We start from the raw sequence: 18,081 nt of genomic DNA, 5'->3' as shown, positions 1-18,081 counted from the left end.
TAGGATTACTTGTACAGTGTGTCGATTTTAAAACTTACAATGGGCTATATCTCACGAACAAAAGCTGATATCGAAAAATGCTTGAAACCGTTTCTAGGAAAGCACGGGGGAACTAAAATGCCATGAAAGAGAACTCACCCCCATCAACCCCCTAGACCCCACCCACCACAACCAAAAAAGTTTAAATTACAAACCCCTACCTGTGATACATCATTGAAAAGAGTATAAAAATTCTATCCAATGGTATAAATAATAATTATACAGGGTGAAATAATAAATGGGAAACTTTGGCTTAAATGAAAAATTTAATACGGTTTTTGTTGAACTAAAAATTTGTTAAAAATGTCAATTAAATAAATGTTTAAAGTGGCTTCCGTTATTTTGTAAATAATAATACAGCCTATTTTCAAATTCTGCACGAACTTTGGCAAATGTTGTTCTTGTAATAGCGCGACATGCTTGCGTAATTCTTTCTCGCAATTCCTCAAGTGACGCAGGTTGAGTTTTATAAACAACTGACTTGAGGTAACCCCATAGAAAAAGTCAGGTGGCGATAAGTCTGGTGATCTCGGTGGCCACTCAATAGGACCTCTCCTTTGAAAACCGGATAATTGGTATCTAACCAGTGCCTAACTGGAGCTGCATAGTGAGGAGGTGCTCCATCTTGTTGGAAGTGCAGCAAATCTTCGTCTAGAGCTAGGTTGCCTTGGTCGTCCCATTGGTTCTCTAATTCATGCACAATTAAAGGTTCGATGGTGTTTTCCAGCATATCGAGATAAATGTCGCCACTTAAATTGCTTGCTATGAACAAGGGGCCACTTATAGCATCGCCTAATATTCCTGCCCAAACATTCAGTTTTTCAGGATATTGAGTGTGACCTTCTCTGAATCGATGCGGGTTCGCATCACTCCAGTACCGACAGTTTTGTTTATTTACATTACCATTCAGCATAAAAGTACATGCATCAGTGAAACAAATATTTTTTAACAATCTCGGTTCAACGCGAATTCTTTCAGTTATGAGTTCACAAAACTCGATTCGTCAGTCTGGATCATCATCGCCTAGTTCTTGAAGAATTTGTGTTTTGTACGGGTGAAACTTAGTAATTTCAACACCTTTCTAACCGACTCATGTGAAAGTCCTCTCATTGCAGATACTTGACTTGTTGATGCAGTAGGCTCTATTGCAAAATTTCCAAGGACCTCAATTTGGGACGCTTCATTCAGTAATCTTGGGGCATCCCTTTTTTTATTTTGCACTGATCCCGTTTCTCTAAACTTTTCAACTAAATCGCGGACGTTCACGTGACTTAATTTTTGTCCGGATGCCTTGCATTAAATATTTGAGCTGTTCGTAAATAACACTGGTTCTGGGACGCAAATATGAAAGTAATCTCCACGCGTTCATGTATACTGTAAACCATCGTGACAACTATAGCTTAATGATAGTACCGATCGTACAAATGATGAAAGCTAATGACATTTAAAGGTCTCAAATAAACCAAAAATTATTGTATCTGACAGAAACCAAAAAACAAATGTTTTTAATTTGTTTTGCAAAAACGGCAAATTAAGTTTTTTTACAAAAAAATGTACCGACGGACATTTATCATTCACGATAATAGTCCGGGAGACAGCATTAAAAATATAAAAGTCATAGAAAGCCGGCTGATATTAACACCCTGTATAATTATTATTTATACCATTGGATAGCATTTTTTATAATCTTTTAAATTATGTATCACAAGTAGGGGTTTGCAATTTAAAATTTTTTGGTTGTGGTGGGTGGGGCCAAGGGGTTTGATGGGAGTGAGTTCTCTTTCATGTCATTTTAGTTCCCCCGTACTTTCCTAGAAACGGTTTCAAGCATTTTTCGATATCAGCTTTTGTTCGTGAGATATAGCCCATTGTAACTTTTAAAATTGACACACTGTATATAACTGTTCTATCGTATGTAATGCCCTGAGAGTCGGTAATTATGACAGATTTTGGAAATTTTTGAGTACGAATATGAATGAGGGCTTGCATAATTGAATATAGTTTTCGAGAGTAAATACTGCAAGTGGAAATAATTAAAGTAAATTAAAGTAAATTAAAGTAAATACTGCAAGTGGAATTTAAATTGTAATATAGTGTTCGAATCTATAACTGCTGATCCCACACCATCAATAGTTTTGGATGAATCAGTTTAAATATGACAATGATCCGGGAAAGAAGCAAGTATGTTGAGAAACGATTGAATAATTGTTGCATGGGTGGTATTAAGCTATTATGTGGTAGTGGTTATGTGGTAGTATTCAGAAAGAGTTAGATCACATATTGTCGGACGAAAGGTTCAGGGAGGAGAATTGACTGTGTTTGTCTGATCAAAAGATTTTGGGAATTAAGTATTAAGGAGAGAGAGAGAGAGAGAGAGAGAGAGAGAGAGAGAGATATCTTTCTAAAGGGGGTTAGAAACCGTTAACATTCCATTGAAGAATCGGATCGAAAATTTTAGTTTATTTCTTGAGTCGAATTTGTTGTACCATCACTTTCTTGATTATCGGCATCGTCTAGCATTTCGTGGATTTTGTTTATTAATTTAGTGCATTTGGTTTTTGTGCTTTTTTCTGCAAGATACAGCTTAATTGTTGTTATCATGCCAATAAAGTTGGGTATATCCGTTGTGTATGTTTGTAGTACACTCAAGGGATCAGTCAAGCTAGTACAATTTTCAAAAAAGTCAACAGTTTGTTCATATGTTAAGTTAAAATTATTTGACATATCGTGAAATATTCTTTTTGTTGGCATCATCATTTCTTGAATTGATGTGGTAGCTTCAGTTTGCTTTTTTTGTTTCTTTTGGGTTTATGTTGGTATTTTAAATTCATTATTCAATTCTTCATGGGAGATGGAGTAGTATTAATTTACGAAATTGTTCTCTTATTGGTCGTTGACTGATCTTTATATATACAATTAGTTTCCATAAATAATACGGCAGGTATTAAATTAGTATATTTTTGTTGGTTAAGTGAAGGATCGGCACTAGAATTACTGACTGGATGATCTGGTTCCATTTCTAAGGGTGATGTATTAGACTGGGGAGATCCTTGCGGTTGTTGTTGTATTGTTGTGGTTGGTGTTCGATATGAGAGGAATCATTTTGTTGATTATGATTTGGAAAATTTGCTGCAATGTGATCTGTTTTCTTACAAATAAAACTCAAAGGTTTATCTAAACTTAAAAATATGCGATACGAAGTTTGTTCAGATTATGTAATTAAGAAAGAAGAAGAAGGTCTATATCTACAAGTGGTTGAATATAAGTATGTCTTCTAAAACTGAGGACGTGTTGAAATTCTGGAAGTTGACTACCGATTCTAAGGAAGGTTAAGGGTGACATTAATTTAAGACCTAATCTGGTTAACTCATTATCTATTAGAATATGTGAAATAGAAGGGCAAACATTTGATAGTAACAGTCTTTTGTTCGAAGTTACCAAATTTCGTGATTTTAGATTTTTGCCTTTATTTGTTTTTTCTGTTAGACCGGACATACATTTTTCCACCAAGGATTCGCTGGAAAGATAAATACGTATGTTGTTATTTGACAGTCTTGATGAAAATAAAATATTCCGTGGATTAACAACTTCACCGAGTGCTATTAAGTGCTCTTCTATTTTAGTATCAGGCAGCGCATAAATAAAATTGATTGGTGCTTTGAAGGGAACTGCATTGAAATGTTGTTAAGCACAGCGGAATATGATGTTTTGTTTTAAGATTGTTGATCGTCAGTCATGATGGTTGACAAATTTGTTAGGTTGGATCTGGTATCATTTGTTAAACTCATTAGTAATTATGAACCAGTTGTAGAACCAAAACTGGTTCTGATAACTGGCCTTTCGGCCGTCACTTAACCCTACAAACGGTATGTTTTGTAATGTTTTGAATAAATAAAATAATAATAACTCACTGTTTTATTCCATACGGTAACTGCACTATAAACTATTACTTTTTTGCTTATTTTCAAGTTTATTTGGATATAAATTACTATAAAAAATATGATTTTTTGGGACTGAAATGTAAACACTCTTTGTGTTACCATGTTCAAGACCGGGCCTTTTATATTATTCCTAAACGTTAATGGAACAGTTAAAAGGTACGAATTTATAATTTACCCGGAGTCTTCGGCTTCAGTGGAATTGGCATCATCGTAGGATACAGAAACATTTTTGACTTCTTGCTGTGCTTACCGCATACATACTTGCATTTTGAACAAACTATGCTTGTGTTTGCCCACTTATTGGCCTATATTCTTTTTGATTTTGCTAGTTTGACACATGAATGATATCGTCCCTTTCCATTTTGGGATGGTGTTGAAGGTATTCAATGGGATTATTTATAGTCCACTGTCAAGTTTTTATAAAAGTATGAGGAAATTAAATAAATTATAAAAATGCTAATTATGCCATCTAATAGGGCAGTAATATGCCGACAAATAGTAATTATTTGAGATTTCTAAGGAACAAAGGTAATTAGAAAATCGGATGTAATGCAATGTTGTGGATACTTTTTAACCCTCTTTGGTCCTTCTAGGGTTAAATAAACGGAATATTTAATAACAACAAAACATGTCGATGTGGTAGTGGCAGATAACATTGAGGATCTTCAATATCTTTTTCAGCGACTAGTACTAGAAGGAAAGATATATTGTAAGAGAGGTCTTGGCGAAAAAGTTGTCATTACTGTGACATAATTCCACATTTATGGAATGTTTTGCAATGCTGCTGAAGATAGAAAATAATTTAATCCTGACTATCTAACATCCCACCTTACAAAACAATGTATGGTGGACGCCTACACAGAAATACAAGGCACTTTAAGAAGTGGAATAAAGATAAAAGACTTTAATTTATTATAAAGTTGACTACAAAAAATAAACTTTTATTTTACATCCATATTATTTGTATTCTTCAGATAGTCGGATAATTTCCGATTTAGTCACATTTTAGGTTTTTTGTCAAGGTTATGCTATCCCTCTGAGGAGGAGTCAGTTCCAATCAGATTTATTTTGTAAACATTAGTTTATGCTTTGGAAGATGATCAAAGCCACCAACAACATTTTTAAAAGTAAGATATAGACAAACACATTTGTAGATTTTGTGCTCAAGTTATTTCTTATATCTGGTGGTGCTTTTGTATAATTTAAACGCCTAATTGTAACTGCTCCCATAATTAAGGACAATATTTCTGAAATTCCATTTTTATGATTTGATGAGTCTTTGTATAAAAATAAACTATTTTTGAACTTGAAATCAGTTTGTGTAATTTTTTTTCTACCTTCAAACGTTTTAAAAATAGGATTTTAATTAGTTTTTTATTCCTATGATGATGGTTGAAAGACTGAAAAGCAATTAGTAATCACTTTTCACTTAAAAAATGAGAAGTGAAAACAGTCATGTATGAGCCATGTATCTGGAAATACAGTATGCGCCAAAACAAACGACACTGAAAAACTAAAGCTTTATTAAACATGAAAAATTAAATACCAGCATTGCGTTCCTCGCCATTGCGTTCCAAGTAGTACTTATAACGCTTAACAAGATTTCTTAGCATTTTATTAAAAATAGGCTGCTGCATTCTTCTGAAAAAGGTCAAAATGTTTTCACGGAGTTCATCAATAGTTGCCGGTGGGTTTTCTGTAAAAACGGCTTGTTTCAGCATACCCCATAAGTAAGCATCAAGAGTTGTTAAATCAGGCGAATGATAAGGGCAAGAAAAATTCGTGTTACGAAAAATTACGCGGTCTTCAAAATTTTCTCGAATCACATCAAAGGATGCTCTCGTGGTATGACAACCTCGTGGAACCATTGGGTATTCAACTGTATGTTTCTGACAGAATTTTCTGATATCAATAAAAAATGGTGTCAAAATTTGTCCTCTATATCGCACTTGATTTAGTGTAACGGATCTTCTACGCTCGTCTTCCACGAAGTAAGGGCCCAATAATCCATTACCTGACACCGCGCACCAAATCGTTACACGATCAAGAAAAAACAAGAGGTTTTGTAAAACACTTTGAAAAACAGTTATCACCAGTAGATTTATTCGAAAATCAAGAAATAAACAACTATTTAGATGCTCCTTGTCAGTTATCACCACCAGCTAGATTATTTACTTCATCAGAAATTATGGAAGATATAAAGAAAATCAACTCCCAAAAATCTGCAGGTTATTATCTGATAGTGGGAGAAATTCTCGAGCATTTGCAAAGAAGAGCTATCGTGTTTCTTACTACTTTATACAACCGAATTTTTCATCTTTCGTACTATCCAACGCAATGGAAATTTGCTAAAATTATCACTATCGCCAAATCTGGATAGCCTCCAACAGAAGTTGCCTCTTACACACCTATAAGCCTGTTGCCTATATTTTCTAAAATATTTAAGCGACCACGGGAATGTAGAATAAATTACATAGCCTCGATTAAAATTTAATACCAAATCATCAATTTGTCTTTAGTGAAAACAAATCACAACTCAGCAATGCCATGGGATAGTAAATTTAATCAGAGACGGTTTAGAAAACAAGAACATTTGTACTGAAGAATTTATAGATATTGAGCAAGCTTTTGATAAGGGTTGGTATCAAGGGCTGTTATATAATCTAAAAAGAAATATGCCGAACCAGATTTACTTACTTCTAAAACACCAGTTCCAATATACACTTCGATGTAAAATGGACAAAGATAACAGAAGCTATCTTATAAAGGCATGAGTATCCCAAGACAGTGTCTTGGGACCAGTTTTGTACTTATTGTACACTCTTGATATACCAACTACGAACGAAATAACTATCGCTAGTTTATCGACAATACAACAATAATTGCGCTTGACCATGATCTAGTAGTGGCCTCAAACAAGCTACAGACACATTTAGACCAATTGCAACTGGCTTCAAACACTAAAATTCAAAGTAAACCACGAAAAATTAGCTCACATTACATTTACGAACAGACACCTACAAAAGCATTACATAATTCATCAGTTTTACTTAATACTTCTTTGTACAGAGTAGATTGTCAATTTGCAAGTTTCAAGTAAAAAAAAATAAATTCAATGAAATTGAAAATGGTGTATTTTGCAAATGCACTGTATACGAGATAAAATGTAATCCCAACTGATATCAATCTATAAAATGCGTAGTTGATTAAAAATATATTAACTGACTAAAAACGTGACACAAATTTGACTAATACATGAATCAATTTTATATATACGTTTCTATGAAAATTAAATTTTTTTTGAATGCTCCTCATTCAGTGGCAGAAAACTCTATTGGCAGCTGCCCAAATAAAACCGAATAGTAGGTACACAGTTTATATACAATATAAACATAAAATCAAGATACTCTGTCAAAATATTCACAGTAGTTATTTGAATTTGGTGGCAATGAAGTTCTCTCTGGGTGTGGCAATTTTGTAAGTTTTTACTAAACAAATTATAAATCTATAACACTCAAAGACAATAATTGAATATATTAGTTTATTTAAAAATTACTTAGTTAGTCAAGTAACAACAAAATCAACATCAGATAAAAATACATATTCCACTTTTGCGCGAGACATAATTATCACTTTGTGTAAATATTTATTTATTATCATTATTTATTTATCATAACAACAAATGAATATTTCGTTAACTTTCCTTTTATTTTATGTGTTATTTCCAAAATTATTTGTTTAATTTAATTCAGGAATGTTTTACTCACGTCTGTACTGACTTGGTATTTACAACTAGTTTCTTACAGCTATGGCCGTTGTTTGAATTCTAATAATTTCCGATGCTTGCGATCTTTCCAGTCATTTACTTGTAGATCTCTAATTTCCATCGCCTTCCTACTTCTCGTCTCCACTATCCCCTTGGTATTCCCTTCTTGTGCAGTTGGTGGGGATCCACTCTAGCATTCGCTTTGGCCATCGTTGATTATTCATCCTTTCAACACGACCATAATATTTCAGCTTTGTGCATTCTAGAGTTTCCAGTTAATGTCCAAGAATATACTTTATATTAAAGAATGGAAAATATGTAGCATTTTAATAAGCGAGCTTTTACTTCCAATTTTATATCGTGGCTGTTAAATATTTTTCATCTTGACGAAAGCCTTTTTTGACTCGATTTTACCTTCTCGATTTTTATCTTAATTTTCATCCAGTGTTTCCACTGTTCGCTTAAATTTGCACCAGAAGACCAAAATATGGTGATTTTCTGGTATACATTGTTGGTTAGCTATTGTCCCGGTGTTATATTATTTTCGCATATTCGTTCATTATGTTTTGTTTGTTTTTTGACGTTAATCAAGCGTAATTTAGCAACTTACTTCTGCTATCCTACCTTGGAGAAAATCGTCCATCGACTCTCTGCAAAAATGAGTGTTAGCTATTCTTAAATTATTCAGTCGTTCTCCATTTATTAAGTCTATTCTCTCGTCTATATCATTTGAAGCTAGATTCATATTCAGGGCTACATACAGGGTGTAACGAAAAGGAAGGTCATTAATTAAATCACATATTCTGGGACCAAAAATAGTTCGATTGAACCTAACTCACGTTATTACAAATGTGGACGTAAACGAAGTTACAAAATAAAAATCGATATTTTCCAGTACATCGAAAACTGTTAAAGATATTACATTGAAAATGGACATGTGGCTCTCTTATGGCAGGAATATCTTAAAAAAATAACAATGAAATTTGTGCACCAAATTTTTTGGGGGTTTTGTACCTTTAAACCCCCCAAATATTTGTGTACGTTCTAATTAAATTATTATTGTGGTACCGCTAGTTAAACATAATGTTTTAAAAACTTTTTGCCTCTTAGTTCTTTTTCCATAAGCCAGTTTTTATCGAGATATTTAAAACATTTTTAAAATCCACAACATATTTTGAAATGGTTATGTAAAGAGACCTGGTAATACTCGTAATATGAAAATTTATTTATAGTTTACATTTTGTAAGGTACCTACTACTAAGAAATTTTAAACATATTAAAAACGAAGCCGCATCTCAATAAAAACACTGGCTTATTGAAAAAAATAATAGGGGCAAAAAAGTTTTAAAACATTGTGTTTAACTAAAGGCACCACAATAATAATTTAATTGAAACGTAAACTATTATTTGCGGGGATTTAAGGGAATAAAACCCCCATAAAATTTGTATGTGCAGAGTTGTACTAAGGTAAGTTAGGTTCAATCGAACTATTTTTGTTTCCATAATATGTGATTTGATATATAGCCTACATTTTGTTACACCATGTATATATTGAATAATAATGGAGACAGTATATATTTCTATCGTATACCTCTTTTTATATTTGTGTCGTTAAAATGATAATGAAATATTATAAGAAGATTTATTAAGAATGTCCAATATCTGAGTTGTAGATTCTATAATTATAGACCTATTATTATAGACCTTATAAATATTTATACCAAAACACTTTTGCCTCGTTATTGAGTTACAGGGTGTTTTATTTAAAAATTTAATAACCATGTTTAACCAATATTTAAAACTTTTTGACATACTTCGCAGAAAGTGGAGTTACCATACACCTTACTAAGTTATGATAAAAAACGTTTCTGGATACTACCAGAGGCGTACGACAGGGGATATTGAATGAGTTACCATCAACAAATTCAACCCCACTAGCGGAATTGCTTACTTACTTACTTACTTAGTCCGAAGCCTTTCTACCTTTAGGTGTAAGGCTAATGAAGTTGAGTTTGGCATTGTAGTCTCCATGCTTTCCGATCTTGCGTTAGGTTTCTTGCACTTTCCAATGTCAATCCCTTCTTATCGATTTCTTTCCTGATTTCATCTACCCACATAACTCTTGGTCTCCCCCTTTTGTTTTTCCCCTGCACTCTCGTTTCGAACACTCGTTTTGTTAGCCTCTCGTTCGATATTCTACAAACGTGCCCGAACCATCTAAGTTGTCCTACTATTTTTTTCATTGATTGGTTCTAGTTTTAGGTTTTGTCTAATTGTTTCGTTTCGTATTTTGTCTGTCCTCTTTCTGTTTGCTATTTTCCTCAGGAACCTCATTTCCATAGCATTGACTCTGGATTTTTGTCTCCCCGTCAATGTCCATGTCTCGCTGCTATACATGATTATTGGTCTAACTACTGATTTAACGACTGCCGTTTTTACTTTTTCCGGTATCTCTTTTTTCCCAGAAAATGTTGTTTTCATAGTGCTAAATAAGCTTCCTGTTCGTCCCATTCTCTCGTTTATTTCCATGTCTTGTTTACCATTTGATTCGATTATTACTCCTAGGTATTTAAAATATTCCACTTGCTCTAGTTGTTTCCCGTCTAATTCTATTGCGTGTATCTTCCTCGTATTTGAAATATCATTGTTTTTGTTTTCTCTGTATTAATTTTCATTATTATGTTTGATAGTTCTTCTAGGATTTCAAGATTGTTCTGTAAGTCTTCTCTGTTTTCTGCTATCAATACCATGTCGTCTGCAAATAGTAGCTCCGATAGTTTAGTCTGTTTCATTTGCCAGTATCCTAATGTTAGTTTTCTCATTCTTCTCTTGGCTTTCTTTATCGCTTTATCCAGTACCACTGAGAATAGCAGTGGGCTCAGCACGCATCCCTGTTTGACGCCTTGACTTGAAGTAAATTCTCTGGATTCCTCGTTATTGGTTCTTACTCTATTTGTATTATTTTTGTACATATCCTTTATTACTTCTATTATGTGTCTGTCGACTCCCCTTTCTTTTAGTGTCTTCCAAACGTCCTTTCTTCGGATTCTGTCAAACGCCTTTTCCAGGTCAATGAAGCACATATGTATCTCTCTATTCTTCTTGATTACCTTCTCACTTACTTGTCTTAATGTGAATATTAGGTCTTGCGTGCTTCTGTCCTTCCTGAATCCACACTGTGTGTCTTCCATAATTGTTTCTATTTGGGTTTTTATTCTTGTCTCTATTATTCTTGCGAATACCTTCCCAGGGATACTTGATATGGTGATAGCCCGGTAATTATTACAGTTTCTCTTGTCTACCTTTTTGTGTATTGGTAATATAATGTCTTTCTTCCAGTCCTTTGGTAATTCTGCTCTATTATTGATATCATTCATTAGTTCTTTCATGCTATCCATTCCCTCTGTCCCCATGAATTTTATCATTTCCGGGGTGATATGATCCTTGCCTGGTGCTTTGCCCAGTTTTACTCTTTCTCTTGCTTTATCTAATTCCTCTCTTGTTATGGATTCCACTTGTTGTTCTACATTCCTTTCTTGTATCTCCCCTATGTTGTCCTTGTCTACATGAGTTAGCTCTTTGAAATGTTCTCTCCATCTTTCCATTATTTGTTTTTCTTCTGTTAGTACGTTTCCATTCTTGTCTTTTATATTCGGCATAATGTGCTCTTTCTTTTGTCTGAGTTGTTTTAATGCACCGTAGAAGAGTTTTTGGTTTTCCCTATAATTTTTTGTCATTTTTTGTCCAAATCTCTCCCATGACCTTTCCTTTCCTGCTTTCACCGCTATTTTAACCTCTTTCCTTTTTTCTTTATATGCTTCGTAATCTTCCGGGTGTTTTGTGCTTAGGTATCTCTTCCATTTGTCTTTTTTGTTCTTTATTTTCTCTCGTATTTCTTCCGTCCACCATTCTGTTTTCCTCATGTTAGTATTTGCTATTTTTGCTTTCTCGCAAATTTCCTGAGCTGCTTTGATTATGCTGGTTTTTAGATATTCCCATTTTTTTTCTATATTTGTATTTTTTGCCCTACCTTTCAAAGTATCTAATTTTTCTTGGAATTTCTTCTTATATCTTTCCTCTTTTAATTTGTAACTTTTTATTTTTTCGTTTACTACCTTTGTTCCCTTTTCTTCTTTTTCCTCTGTTGTTCTCATTCTCATTATTACTAGGTGGTGGCCACTGCCAATCTCAGAGCCTCTTTTCACTTTCGTATCCTGTACTCTTTTCCATTTGTTGCTGCTTACCAAAAAGTAATCTATGATTGATTTTTCGTTTCTGCCGTCTTGTACTCTCGTGTATTTGTGTACTTCTTTATGTTTAAATTTTGTATTTGTTATAACTAGTTTGTTCTCCATACATATTTCTATTATTCTTTTACCATTTCTGTTCAGCATTTCTTCTCCTTCTTTTCCCATGCACTCCTCTATTCCGCTGTTGTTGTTTCCGACTCTACCGTTTAGATCTCCCATTACAATTATGTTTTCTTCCCCATTATCAATTTGTATTTGGAGCTCCTCGAAAAATTTATCTTTCTCTTCCTTTCTTGCATCTTCGTTTACTCCGTAGGCTGTTATTATTGTCCATATTTCTTCGTCCATCAGTTTCGTTTTCACCGATAATATTCTCTGGTTAACATATGTTTCTTCTATAACGTGTTGTAGTCTATTCGGTGCAATTATTATCCCGACTCCTTCTTTTGCTCTCTCTTTTGTATCCGCTCCTACCCAAAGTAACCAATATCCTTTGTGTATTTTCTTAAGACCTTTTCCTTTCATCTTCGTTTCTGTTATTCCTAGTATTTCTATTTTTTGTCTTATCATATCTTCTACCAGTTCTTCCTCTTTTCCATTGATGCTTCTCACATTCCATGTTCCCATTTTTATCTCTCCTTTTTTCTGCAATCTAGTTTTCCTATTATTTTTATTTTCATCCTTGTTTACCTGTGCATCATCTTTTTCCCTATCGCTTTTCCCATTCATTGCCTTGGTCGCCATTGTTGTGTGTCCGGTCTCATTATTTTTTATTACTTTTTTGGAGTCCTTTCCCCGATGTTTCTGTGAATTTGTATAATTTTCTAATTATTATGGTCCCATTTCCACTCCTTCCCATTAATCTCCAGTTTCATATATCCTATCTTCGTAGTATTACCTTTGCCTTTTCTTCTTTTGCCATTTTCCTAATTTTTGCTTGTATTTCCCTTTACTTTCTTATTAAATCTGATTCTATATACACCTTTTGTCCCTGTAGATTCTTCAGTTTTCCTTTGTTTTTTAGTACACTTAGCTTATCCGTTAGGTTTTCCATTTCTGCTACAAAGATTTGGTCGCCGATCTTCACCGCTCCTCTCGGTTTGACCTCTAATTTCGGAATTGCTATTTTAGCATAATATTTCGGTTCTCCAATAGGTACTTTCTAGGTAAATATACTATTTATTCGTAAAGATAAGGTCATTAACTTTCGATATATTTGAAGTTGAAAATAAAACGGCACATCTATTTTGATTAATGTTTTGCGCTCTTTCTTTTTTAAAAGTTTTTTTCCAAAAATTATTTTGTAGGATTTTTGAAGAGCTATAAGACTGTGTAAATTAAATTCCATAAGATCTCGCTTTAAACAGCTATGTCTCGCCAACTATTCACTGTAATGAAAATCAATTAATTTTAGTTTTTAAAAAAGCTACGATTTAATAGCCTATCAGTTTTTTCGTATCTCCAGTATTTTTATAGATATTTTGAAGTGAAAGGTGAAAAATACGAAATTGGAAAAAATCAACTTTTCGTCCAATTTTTCTAAAATTAGGCCTTTTAAATATAGTCGAGGAAATGAAGCATTTTGGCTCGCAATTTTTTCGTCCAGCATGGATTTACTTGACATTTTCACAGAAGGTAGGGAATAGTCCAAGGATCATTTCCTATATCATGCTGCTATCATACGCTAAAACCTTGGGGGTGTTTGCCACCCCATCACGGGGCCGGGAATTTTTTATTACATTTTAACTATGTAAATCGATGTAAAAAGTAGTTATAAGAAAAAACTGTTTTTTATATTTTCTTCGTAAAACTAATATTTTTCGAGTTATTCGCGCTTGAAAGTAACAGTTTCTCGATGAAAATATCGACTTTTTTAGAGGGTTTTTTGAGAATACCTCGAAAAATATGCATTTAATCAAAAAAACTGTAGATATCAAAATTGTATCTTTTAGAAACACAAACCAAATTATTTCTCTGTAATATCGTTAAAACCAATACAAACCGAGATACAGCATGCTAAAAGTTAGCTTTTTTCGTCAAATGCATAATTTGAAATATTCAAAGTAAAATAACGGAAAAACTTTGCATTTTTCGAGGAAAACTTACATATTATTTTTGCAAGTATACAGTTAGGTCTTTCAAAAAAAATAATCAAAAGTTTCTAGTCTGAAAATTAAGCGACTTATGATCAAAAAAAGGTCGGTACCTGCTTTTCTCTATGAAAAAATCAGTGCAAACAACCCCCTAACTACCCTCCTGATTAAAAATTGGTCTTTACATTTCTGTAATTCCTGTTATATTTGTATTATAAATACACCCAAGAAGTTTAATCCATTTAAAAGGCTCAATTTTAGAAAAATTGGAGTTTAAAAAAAAATTAATTTATTGGAATTTCCCATTTTTCACCTTTTACTTCAAAATACCTCCTAAAATACTAGAGATACGAAAAAAAATATGGACTACTAAATTGTAGCTTTTTTAATAACTAAAATTCGCTTGTGCATAGATTTTTCACTACTGTGAACAGTTACCGAGATATAGCTATTTAAAACCTCTATTTACGAGCAAACACCCCCTTATTCGAGTTCTTTAAACACACCCTAATTAGAAACTGAGGGATCTTACGGAATTTAGTTTACACAGTCTTATAACTCTTCAAAAATCCTACAAAGTCATTTTTGAAAAAATTTTTCACCGCCAAAAATGAAGGAGCTATTAAAACCATTTTTTTTTTTCGAAAAATTCGGATAATCCGCTTATGGATAATTTTCAATGTATGTATAATACCACAGACCGGGTTCGTATACTCGATGATTACTAAAAAACTATTTGTATTTGTATTTGTACATATTTGTTAATTCGTATTTTTGTGTAAATAAATGTTTTTGTAATTATTTAACCAAACAAAACCAAATTTTACCCATATTAAAATTTACAATGCTTTTATATAATTTTTGAAAATAGAGGGTAGTTTACACCCCTAAAAATAATCATCGCCCTTAAGCATGGTATAGAAAAGGAAGTACAGGGTGAGATAATCCTAATCCCAAATTTTTATGCAAATCGATGCAAGCCGAAATTATTCTTTCAGGATAAATAAATTTTTTATATATAGCTCCAACAAGGGTGGTTTGAAGGGTTGAAATATTATGACAGTATATCTTAAAGTATAAAACATTCATTATGTAACTAATCAGAACCAAATGTTGACAATATTAAAGTTTAAAATGTAATTTTATAATTTTTTACAATTAGGAGTAGTTTTCATTCTTACAAAACCAAAAGCGTAAAACGGCTCAATATAGAAAATGAACTAGAGGGTGTAATGTGCCTAATCCCAAATTCTTGTACAAATCGATGCTGGACGAAAAAATTTGCTAGGTTTTGCCATTTTTTCAGCTTCATTTCCTCGACTAATAGGTCAAACTATTTGTGTGTATTGATAATACAGATATAAAAGAAATTACAGAAAGGTGAAGACTAATTTTTAATTAGGAGGGTAGTTAGGGGGTTGTTTTCACTGATTTTTTTGAAGAGAAAATAAGGTACCGACCTTTTTTTGATCATAGGTCGCTTAATTTTCATGCTAAAAACTTTTTATTATTTTTTGAAAGGACTAATTGCATACTTGAAAAAATATCATTTAAGTTTTCTTCGAAAAATTCAAAACTTTTCCGTTATTTGGCTTTGAATATTTTAAATTTTGCATTTGACGAAAAAAACTCGGTTTGGTCTTAAAGATATAGTAGAAAAAGAATTTGGTTTGTGTTACTAAAAAATACAGTTTTGATATTTACAGTTTTTTTGATTAAATGCATATTTTTCGAGAAACCCTCTAAAAAAGTCGATTTTTTCGTCGAAAAACTGTTACTTTCAAGCGCGAATAACTCGAAAAATATTAGTTTTACGAAGAAAATGTAAAAAACATTTTTTTCTTATAATAAATTTTTAAATCGATTTTCATGGTTAAAAGGTAATAAAAAATTCCCACCCCGAGATGGGGTGGCAACCACCCCCAAAGTTTTAGCGTACAGCGGCATGATATAGGAAATGATCCTTGGAGTATTCCCTACCTTCTGTGAAAATTTCAATTAAATCCATGCTGGACGAGAAAATTGCGAGCCAAAATGCTTCATTTGCTGGACTCATGACTTTAAGGTTAAGAATGAAGAGAGAATTATTTACATAGAAAGTATTGGAAAATCGAACTATTGAGCTAAAATGGCAATTCCGTCAGAGGCGTAGAATTTGGGAAGGGTAAACCATTCACTGTCATCTGTCTTACGCATCTGGTAGTAGCCAGAAATATTTAACTTAAGTTTAACTTAATTTAACAAGTTTAACTTTATTAAGTTTAACTTAATTTAATAGGACGTACAGTACCTACCCAAATAGCACAAGTACGTTTTATGGACATCCAATGGACGTACATCTGTGTACATTGGAACGTCCAATGGAGGTCCCGCTAAGGTACAATGGACATCCGATGGACGTCCAACGAACGTCCAGAGTTCACAAAATTGGACGTCCATAGAACGTCCGCTACAAACGTACAGTGTACGTTGTTGAAGCTTTCAATGTACATTTTATGTACATTCAATGTACGTCTTATGGACATTTTTGTAGGGCACTTTTCAGAAAGAAATCTAGTGTCCATAATTTTTTGAATACATACATAGCAAAAAGCCTTTAGATATAGGAAATAGTTCCTATAATACTAAACTTATACTTTAAAATATTACACAAAATACCTTTTTTATTTCTCTTTTTTATAACTTTATTTTGTATACTTTATTATAGGAACTTCATTAATGCACGACTGCACTTGCACGATAAAGAATAAATACAAAGATATCACAGGATGTATTATATTGTATGTAATAACTTAATAAAGACAAAATTCAGATAATGGCGTCCTATGATGCATGCACATTAAAGAGGTTTATTTCTGTTCTGTTCCTTCCAAACATTTCTTAAAAAGTACTATTCGCTCTGAGCGTTAACAAAGTGTCAAAGCAAAATCGACCGACCTGCTCATGGTGGCAGTTTTTTGAAATTTTATCAGGACGCTTTGTGTATGTTTAAATGAGACATTTAATAAAAATGCCGTGTCCCGCCAGTGATATTATGTATTAATATAAACAGAAAATAAAAACACACTTAATCTGATATAAATTCTTTTATTTCCAATATTGATTATCAGTTTGATTTTGTATACATAACCTCACTATCGCAGTTTATGTCAATAAATCTTTATTAACGAAAAAGAAAATATTTTTGTTGCACTATAAATTATATAAATTACAGTATAAATTAATAACTAATGTATTCTAACATTTGTATTCGGTTATTATCACCACAAAATAAAATATTCAAGTTTAACAAAATAATCACATAAGACTCAATGTTAAAACGTCCTGACAAAATCTGACAGCGTGTCACGTGACTGTAAGTAGAGGGAGACGCACGGAGCCAATACGGTTGGTTGTATATTGCAAGCGGGTTTGCCATTCTGTGAATTATCATAAATAAATCCTCCTTCAGTATTCCACAACAATTAACAGCGATAATCCCCTAAAAGTACCTGCCTAGTACTACCTTTTACGACCGATAGCCTGAAGAGCGACAACGTTGTCAAGAAGATTCTCATTTAGTTGGGCGGGAAATTTAACAATTTAACCAGTTACAAAATGCAAATTTAAGATTTAAATTGGTAGTGTCTAATTATTGTAAGTTCTATAATTACCGATGCGCGATGTAGCTCCGTTATTTTGAAAAAGTTTACCATCGTTTTATCATCATCTAATATTATATAGGTTTAATTAAAATAATTTTAGTGGGTCAGTGTTTTAATTCGATGATGAAATAATATGTGACTACATTTATTAGAAGCTTCTTGTATTCTACTAATAATATTGCTTTGATTAAAACAAGAAGCTATATATAATTACTCATAATAATAGTCGCATTTTGTGTAAAATCTTCATGAACCACAAATGTATGTCCAATGTACGTTGAAATCAAACGTCCAATAGGCGTCGCATAATGGACGTAGGTACAGGTACATAGTACGTCCAGTTTTGGT

The sequence above is a fragment of the Diabrotica virgifera genome, chromosome 7 (assembly GCF_917563875.1).
Source record: "Diabrotica virgifera virgifera chromosome 7, PGI_DIABVI_V3a".
Lineage (NCBI taxonomy): Eukaryota > Metazoa > Arthropoda > Insecta > Coleoptera > Chrysomelidae > Diabrotica > Diabrotica virgifera.
This window is presented reverse-complemented; position numbering follows the sequence as displayed.